The sequence below is a fragment of the Pan paniscus genome, chromosome 1 (assembly GCF_029289425.2).
Source record: "Pan paniscus chromosome 1, NHGRI_mPanPan1-v2.0_pri, whole genome shotgun sequence".
Taxonomy (NCBI): Eukaryota; Metazoa; Chordata; class Mammalia; order Primates; family Hominidae; genus Pan; species Pan paniscus.
This window is the reverse complement of record NC_073249.2, coordinates 210694649-210703828: the sequence shown is the minus strand read 5'-3', so window position 1 is coordinate 210703828 and position 9180 is coordinate 210694649. Positions and strand designations below refer to the sequence as shown.

The following is a 9180-nucleotide window of genomic DNA, read 5'->3' as shown; positions in this document are numbered from 1 at the left end:
CCTGAACCCCCTTCCCCAGTCTCTGAGCTCCATCTCCCCCGCCCCCTGCCCCTGTATTTCCTTCATCTACCTCACTCCCATTCACAGTGACCTCAAAGTGTACCATGGCCTCCAGCAGGAGCAGTCAGATCCAGATGTCCAGCCGCGCCCAGCCATTGGTCGCTGGTACTTGCACAGGAACTTGTGGGCGTCCAGTCCGATCTCTACCCGGTTGTTGAGCAGAGCGAACAGGGGTGCCAGCAGGAAGGCTCCCACAAAGATGGTGATGAACCCAAACTGCAGCTCTGGCAGGCAGGGAGTGTCAGGCCCGGGGCCACCTCCCCTGCTGTGCCAGGCCCCCAGGGGCCCCACTCATGCCCAGGGCACGCGCTGCTGAGCGACTGCTCCTCCATCCCTGGGTATTCATCAAACAGGCCCTGGCACTTGATGAGCTCATAGTCCTTCCTTCTCCCAGTGCTGCAGCTCCTGCCCGATCTGGGTGTCCCTCTGCCCTGCCAGCTGCCACTTCTGCCACCAAGCCTTCAGTTTCCTGGAGGCAGGGCAACCAGATAATGGTCATAACAGGACCTTGTGCTAGGAACTGCCACTTCTATCACCAGCACCCCTTAGAGGCAGGCACCATGATGATTTCCACTGTATTGATGAGGAAACACACCTGGAGAATTTGCCCCAGGCTCCCCAAATTGTAAGTGGTGGAGCCAGTGTTCAAATCCAATCTGTTAGACTCGAGTCCAGTGCTCTCAACTCTGCACTTCCCACATAGTCATTCTTGGTCTCTGAAATATCACTGCCCCCTGAAAAAAATAGTAATAGAAAGCCCTCCATTTGCAAAGCTGTTTCCTGTTGAACGCCTCATAATCCCCTCAACTCTCATGGAGAGGTATTATTGTCTCCATTGTACAGATGAGGAAACTGAGGCCCAGAGAGACACAAAGCCACGCAGTTTACAAGAAGCAGGGCTAGGACTTGTGCCCCTATCTTCTGTCCCAGTAAAGGGTTTTTCTGCTCTGCTCTTATAAAAGCCTCCCAAACGGCCTGATTAGGCCCAGCCTTGTCCCCCGTTCTTCCCCCAACACTCACAGCCCAACAAATTCTTCCATGTGGTTGAGCAGCTGTTTGCCCACCATGATGATGATGAGCTGCTGGGTGACCTGAATGTGGCAGCCACCAGGACCGCACTGTTGTTGGCAGACACAGAGCACCTTACTCAGGGCTTAGGGGCTGCATAGGGGTTACCCCACCTCCCTGCTGGTGCAGAGAGTTGGCCACCTGCTCCTCCTACCCACTTTGGAGGCCCCAGAGGCAGATCCTACCCCTGCCAGACCTGAGGTTGTGATGACTACCCCCTAACCCCCAAGAATCAGCAACCCAGGGGTACATAATCACATCCTTACTCTGCATGCTGAGCAATGTGCCATACTGACCGGGGTATCCCACAAACCTGAGGGCCCCCTGCATCTGTGGGTAATTTGCTCTCCCTCTCTGGAGCCAGGCTGCAGCTAAACTCCATGCTGAGGCTGACCCCCTCTCCCCACTGCTCCTGGTCCTCTGGCCACCCCCTGAATTGACAGCTAACCCTGCTGACAGAGCTGATGGGAGGCCTTGCCTACCCTACTAGGCCCCAGAAGTCTGCTGGGACCATGGCCTAAATCTACTTACTGCTCAACCCATGATCAGCCAATGCGGCATTTATGGCCCAGGAAGATGGGGTCATTGTGCTGGGGAGTGGGCTCTTTTGGTGACCATCCCTCCCATCCCATCAAATGACAATGGCAATTACACAATAACAGCACCTCCTGAGAGTCCAGCACTTTATGACTCCTAACCAGATCTCATTAAAGACTCAATGCTTCTAGGAAAAGGGACCAGCTCTGATTCATTTCTGTGTCCCTAGCATCCAACCAAGGGTGCACAGCAGGAAGGCCCCCAAAAGATGGTGATAAACTCAAACTGCAGCATTGGGAGGTGGCATTGTCAGGCCTGGGGCCACCCAGTGAGGGCTGTAGGACAGACTGAATGCAGGTGTTAGATTTTCACAGCTGTGCAATGGTGTACCCATAAATTACAGTTGCTACGACTCTCGCCCAGGGAAATCAAGAACCAGCTTCAAGGTCCATAGCAAGACCTGGCTAAGAACAAATCTGGAGCCCAAAGGGTGCTGCTGCTTTGCTGGGCTGCTTCCTTGGGAGGCGACAGCCCTAAGGCTGGGGTTTGGGGAGTGGTCCTCACCTGCCTTTGAAGAATGCCATGTAGAAGGGAGAAGAATAGAAATTGACAAACTGAAAATGAAAGTGAAGGCATTTTCATGGAGGGTCTGGATTCTATGCATCTCTGGACAAAGGGCAGAGCTGGTCAGAATTCTGTTGGGCGCAAGGGGGCGGGCATAGCCCATCAGGTCAGCCCCTATGCTCCTGTCCTTAACCTACCAACCCCTAATGCCAGCCAAGTGTCCCTGGCCACTCTCGCTTGAGGGCCAGACTCCCAGTTCCCAGATGACACAAAGATAGCCTTGCAACACATTACCTGGTTTTAGAGAAAGAACAGGCCAGGCACGCTGGCTCACACCTGTAATCCCAGCACTTTGGGAGGCTGAGATGGGTGGATCACTTGAAGTCAGGAGTTTGAGACCAGCCTGACCAACATGGTGAAACCCCATCTCTACTAAAAATACAAAAATTAGGCGGGTGTGGTGGGCCATTACCGGGAGCCCATCCATTGGTGGGATGAAAAAAACCTGAAGATGCCCCATTAGGCCTGGAGCCTGGAACAGTGCTCTCACCCTCCATTGCCCCAAAGGACATTCGCTTGGGTCATGAGCACAGAGTTGCCAGTGTGGAACATTGCAGTGCTGATGATGCCATGGTAAATTATGACAGATACCAGGAAAATCATCACCACACAGAGCTGGGGGCCAGGAGAGAGGGCTGTCAGAGCTGGAGAGTAGACTGCCAGGGTTCCAGTGCACCCACCCTGGAGGAGCCAGTCCTTCCAGAGCAAAGGCCCAGTGTCCCCTCACCACAGTGAGGATGGCTGCAGAGCTGGTGAGTAGGCGGGAAAGGCAGCTGTGCGGTTGGAAGTAGGGCTCCTTCAAGCCTGTCACTGGGTTCTGGGTCATCTGCAGGGCCAGGGCAGCAAACTGTAGATGTGGGCACTCCTATCACAGGGGGCAACAGAAATGTGCATCCTAGGGCCAAGAGGCTGGTGCCATGATCCTAGGCTAGGGGAAGCCCCCCACCTTTTCCTGACTGCAGAGGGAGCTCTGGAAGTGCAGGAATGGTTCTAATTCATTTTCGGTTTTGCAGGACCTTTTTCCCCAGGGCATGGTTAAAAGCATGTGGATGGATGGCTAGATGGATGGTGGGTAGACGGAGAAGTAAACAGCAAATGAGTGGACATGTGGAAAAGGGATAGATAGACTGATGAGTGAGCGGGCAGTAGGCCGACAAATGGGCAGGTAAACTAGGCAAGCAATCAGTAAATTTCTATAGTTTATTCACAAGTAAGTGGGTAGACAGGCAGGTGGGTGGAGGGATGGATGGATGGCCAGGTGGGTGAGCAGATAAAAGTCTAGTGGGATGGTTGATGGACATGAGGATTGATGGATGGATGGATGATGGTTAGGTGAGTGAGCAGATGAAAGTCTGGTTGGATGGTTGATGGACATGAGGATGGATGGATAGATGGATGGGTGGATGAATGGAGGATAGACAGATAGCTAGGTGGGTGAGCGATGAAAGTCTGGTTGGATGGTTGAGGATTGATGAATGGATGGATGAATGGAGGATGGGTGGATGATTAGGTGGGTGAGCAGATGAAAGTTTGGTGGGATGGCTGATGGACATGAGGATGGATGGATGGATGGTTAGGTGGATGAGCAGATGAAAGTCTGTTTGAATGGTTGATGAACATGGGGATATTTGGATGAACGGATGAGTGGGATGGGTGCATGGATGGATAAATGGATAAATTTATTAGTTTAGTCAATAACTATTAACCATGTACCACTCTGCAATAGATACTGAATATGCCATAGTGAACAAACTGGAGAAGATCCATGCCCTAATGAAGTTTACAAACTAGTTTGTGAGACAGGTTAAATGAATGAACAGAGACATATATATATGTCCTATGAAGGAAAACTTTTTCATGGATGGTCAGTCTGAAGAAATGACACTTTAGCTATGACCCAAAAGGTGAAAAGGTGCTAAAGGGACAGTGGGGAGATGCTTTCTGGGGAGGGAACAGTGGGTGCAAAGGCAGGGCCACTCTTTTTTTTTTTCTTTTTCTTTTTTTTTTTTTGAGACAGTTTCACTCTGTCCCCCAGGCTGGAGTGCAGTGGCACGATCTTGGCACATTACAACCTCCTCCTTCCAGATTCAAACAATTCTCGTGCCTCAGCCTCTCGAGTAGCTGGGATTACAGGTGTGCACTACCACACCCAGATAATTTTTGTATTTTTAGTAGGCATGGGGTTTCCCTATGTTGGCCAAGCTGGTCTTGAACTCCTGACCTCAAATGATCCACCCTCCTCAGCCTCCCAAAGTTCTGGAATTACAGGCATGAGCCACTGTGCCTGGCACTAAGTTTTGTATTTTTAGTAGAGATGGGGTTTTGCCATGTTGGCCAGCGTGGTCTCGAACTCCTGCCCTCAAGTGATCTGCCTGCCTCAGCCTCCCAAAGTGCTGGGATTACAGGAATAAACTACCGTGCCCAGCCCGCTCTTTTTAAATTAAATTAAATTAATTATTTTTTTTTGAGACAGAGTCTCACTCTGTTGCCCAGGCTGGAGTGCAGTGGCATGATCTCAGCTCACTGCAATCTCCGCCTCCTGGGTTTAAGCGATTCTCATGTCTCAGCCTCCCAAGTAGCTAGGATTACAGGCACATGCCACAATGCTGGGCTTATTTATTTATTTATTTATTTATTTATTTATTTATTTATTTATTTATTTTGAGACGGAGCCTCGCTCTATCACCAGGCTGGGCTCACTGCAACCTTCGCCTCCCGGGTTCAAGCAATTCTCCTGCCTGAGCCTCTCGAGTAGCTGGAACCAGAGGCGCGTGCCACCACGCCCAGCTAATTTTTGTATTTTTAGTTGAGACGGGGTTTCAGCACGTTAGCCAGATGGTCTCAATCTCTTGACCTTGTGATCCACCCACCTTGGCCTCCCAAAGTGCTAGGATTACAGATGTGAACCACCGCGCCCAGCCGGGGCTAATTTTTGTATTTTTAGTCGAGATGGAGTTTTGCCATGTTGGTCAGGCTGGTCTTAAACTCTTGGCCTCAAGTGATCCGCTTGCTTCAGCCTCTCAAAGTGCTGGGATTATAGGCATCAGCCACCGTGCATGGCCAATTTCAATTTTAATTTAATTTTTAATATATTTTTTAGAGACAAGGTCTTGTTCTGTCACCCAGGCTGGAGTGCAGTGGCACAATCATAGCTCACAGCAGCCCCAAACTCCTGGCCCCAAGTGATTCTCCTGCCTCAGCCTACTGAGTAGCTGGGACTACAGATACATGCCACTGCACCCAGCTAATTTTTTATTTTTTAGTAGAGAGAAAGTCTCACTATGTTGCTGAGGCTGATCTTGAATTCCTGGGCTCAAGTGATCCTCCTGCCTCAGCCACCCAAAGTGCTGGGATTACAGGTGTGAGCCACTGTGCCCGGGCCAGGGCCACTGTTTAAAGTTACCTGAGTTATGTACTGCACTATCCAAACGGTACCACTGACATTTACTTCGTTGCCTCAGTGTACCCTTTCTGCTTTTTCAGTCCCCCAGCACCTGTTTAACCAATACCTTATATATTAAATTATCTCTGTTAAAATATCTTGTTTGGTTTTCTATCTTCCTATAACCCTGTTGAATGGATAAAGTGATGGATGGCTGGACAAATGGGTAGGCAGAAGATAGATTATTCACAGATTCACCCAACAAACATTTATGGAGCATCTTCTATGTGCTAGAGACTATTCTGGGCACTGGGGTACAGCAGCCAACATCACACATAAGGTCTCTGCTCTCATGGAGCTCACACGCCAGTGGGAGAAGACAGATAATAAACAAACAAACCATAAAATACAGTGATGAATGCTGCAATTAAATTAAAACAGTGACAGGGCGCCTCTCTGGATTAGTGATCAGGGAAGACCTCTCTAGGAAAGAGATATTTGAGACTTGAATGACAAGGAGTAGGCCACATAAAATCTGAAGGGGCTGGGTGTGGTCGCTCATGTCTGTCTGTAATCCCAGCACTTTGGGAGGCCAAGGCAGGCAGATCACCTGAGGTCAGGAGTTCGAGACCAGCCTGGCCAACATGGTGAAACCCCATCTCTACTAAAAATATAAAAAATTAGCTGGGTGTGGTGGTGCACACCTGTAATCCCAGCTACTTGGGAGGCTGAGGCAGGAGAATAATTTGAACCTGGGAGGTAGAGGCTGCAGTCAACTGAGATTGCACTACTGCACTCCAGCCTGGGCAACAGGGCGAGACTCCATCTCAAAAAAAAAAAAAAAAAGTTGAAGGAAGAGGATTCTGGCAGAGCATAGCCAATATAGCCAATGCCAAGGCTCCAGGATGGAAATGAACTTGACCTATTCAAGGATCTGGTGGAGCCAGTTGGGGAGAACCAGACACAGGCCAGATGGCACAGGGCCTTGCAGGCCACTGTGAGGGGTCTGGATGGTTTCCCAGGTACGTCTCAAATGAGACTGACCTGGAAGGCTTTGAGGAAGGTAACACAGATGTCACTGTCCTGGCAGCTGAGAATGAATTACGTGGGGCAAGGAGACCTGTTGCGAGGTCACTGCAGTGGTCCAGGAAAGAGGAAATGGTGACTTGGACTGGAGTGGGGAGAGCTGGGTTGTGGCAGAGGAGGTAGGGAGAAGCGAACAGACTTAGGATCAATGATAAGATGTTTGGATAGACAGGTAGGTAGCTGGATGGGTGGGTGGGTAGGTGGAATGTTTTCTCCTTCTCGGTTCTTGGGAGGGTCTCTTTCCAAGGCCCAGCTTATTATATAAATACTCTCAATGTTTCACCTCGCCAAGCCTGTATCATCCTGATGTCAGGGGAGGGTGGAAAGTGACCCAGGAAAAGTGTGAGGAGAAGCCAGATTTGGATCCCAGGATGTTGGACTCCAAAGTCTGAGCTCTTCCCAGCACACTTTAAGGCCTCTGAGAACTCTGGGAAGTGGGGTTGTGGCCTGGAGGGCTGAACTGGGCATCACCTCCTGTTCCTGGAAGTCGCTGCAGTCCCAGTGGTGGAGGGCTGAACTGGGCATCACCTCCTGGTCCTGGAAGTCGCTGCAGTCCCAGTGGGGGGGCGGGGGCTGAACTGGGCATTGCCTTGTGGTCCTGGAAGTCGCTGTAGTCCCAGTGGTGGGCCAAGGTGGCACTCCCTGCTTCCAGTGCTCCAGGAAGGCCATGGCCCAGAAGGACATGAAGATGCTGAAGAACACGGTTCCTGGGTGGTCAAAGAGGCAGCTCAGCTGTGAGTACGGGAGAGAGGGCACATGGTAGGGCCAGCATCCAGGCCCAGGTTGGGTCCAAAATACCTACCCGTTTTTTTTGCCCCTTTCCTTGGCTCACCTTGGCCATGGGGCAGATCCCAGAAATATTCCACATGGCACAGGTATCACAGAGTGGCACCCCCACTGGCACAGATCTCCTGTCTGTGAGCAGAGGGTGCCTATCCTGGGAGGGCCTATCCTCAACCAGGCAGACAACCTAGCCCACCCAGCCCATCCCCCAACCCTTCCACAGCCACCCACACTAGTGTGTTGGTCCCCACGGTGACAAGGCTAGAGATAAAGAGCAGGGTGCCCACCAGGGTCACAGGCAGCAGACAGCCCATGTAGAAACCTGAAGGGTGAGAGAAAGCTCATGAACCCCCATCTCTGCACTCAAGCCCCACTCCCAGCCCCCACCCCAGCGCCAGACTCATCTAGCCAGGCAAAGTGGATGACCACCTTCTCCCCAAAGTACTCTCATACTTTGTCCAGAGGCTGGTCCAGGAGCTGGTACTTCTGCCAGTATCCCCAGCAAGCCCAGTATGGGTACAGCAATTGGCAAGAGTTGAGATCTGAACCGGGTACCTGGTACCCAGGCAGTTCAAAGAGGCCCTAGGAGGACAAAAGGAGGGAGAGCTGCAGGGAGGTTTGAGAGTGCTCTCCGGATGCCCCAGCCACTGCTGCCATGCTGTCAGGCCTGGGAGAGATCTGGGCTTGGGACATCTCTTCCTCACGCAGTGGGAAGGCCGCAGTGTAGACTCCCTCTGCCAGCAGGTGGGCGATGCCCATCTCTGTATGTTTCTTCTTCCTGGAGATTGTGCGGTCCAGGATTTCTGCCACTTGCCAGAGGAGTCCTCGTGTCAACTGCCCGCTTAAGGTCCCAGCTGGACTCGCCCCAAGCAGCCATCTCACCACTCAGTGCATCCACATGTAAGAGAAGTAGGAGCCATGGGAATCTCTGCCCAGGAATCTGTGAGAGGAACAGGGGTCAGAAGCCCAGCCCTCTGCCCGATCTGAAACCTAATACCAGTCCAGAGCCTCTCCGTTGGAGACAGGCAGGTGAGACATGCCAGCTGCCACTGCCAGAGAGCCCTTCTGCCCACAGAGCGCAGCCTGGGCTGGGTGTGCTCCAGTCAGGTGTGCATCAGAGCGGATTGAACAGGTGGGAATCAGAGATGGTGGGCAGGGCTGGGGCCCCAGTTTGCGGAAAGGACAGGGTCAGAGACCTAAAGCGAGTGAGGCGGGAATTGCCTCTGAGGCACGCCGAGGAAGGGCAAATCAGCCTTGGCTGGGCTAAGGCTTCTGCTGGCTCCAGCCCCTCCGCGGACAGACCCTGCCCACCCAAGGGGCCTCCTGGTCTCACTTGTCAAGCTCCGAGCTGCGGAAGGCGCATGTATCCTACGGCCGGCTGGGCACCTACTGCTGCAGAGGGTTGCGCAGTCGCCGTGGCTCCGCCGAGCCCTCAGAGTCGGGGTTGGGCCGGGCCTGGGGTCAAGTGCAGGGTTACGGCCCCTGGGGAGACTCCGCCCCTGGCGGACCCCGCCCCACGCCTCCACAGGAGACGGCGCGCGCAGGCTCAGTTCCTCGGCGTAGCACAGCGGCTCCCAGGCGCGCTCAGCTCGGCGAAGGGTGCGGCGCTATGCCGGGGTACTCTCCTGGGCTGCTCTTCC

General features: G+C 52.5%; 1 long non-coding RNA gene across 1 annotated transcript; it reads right to left on the bottom strand.

The window, feature by feature from the left end:
- Window positions 1-4120: 4120 nt before the first annotated feature.
- On the bottom strand, window positions 4121-8866 carry LOC129393829 (uncharacterized). Its single transcript, XR_008620908.2, has 2 exons — window positions 7994-8866; window positions 4121-7489 (listed from the first exon to the last, which is right to left on the bottom strand). It is a non-coding gene; the product is annotated as an uncharacterized LOC129393829 (long non-coding RNA).
- Window positions 8867-9180: the final 314 nt, after the last annotated feature.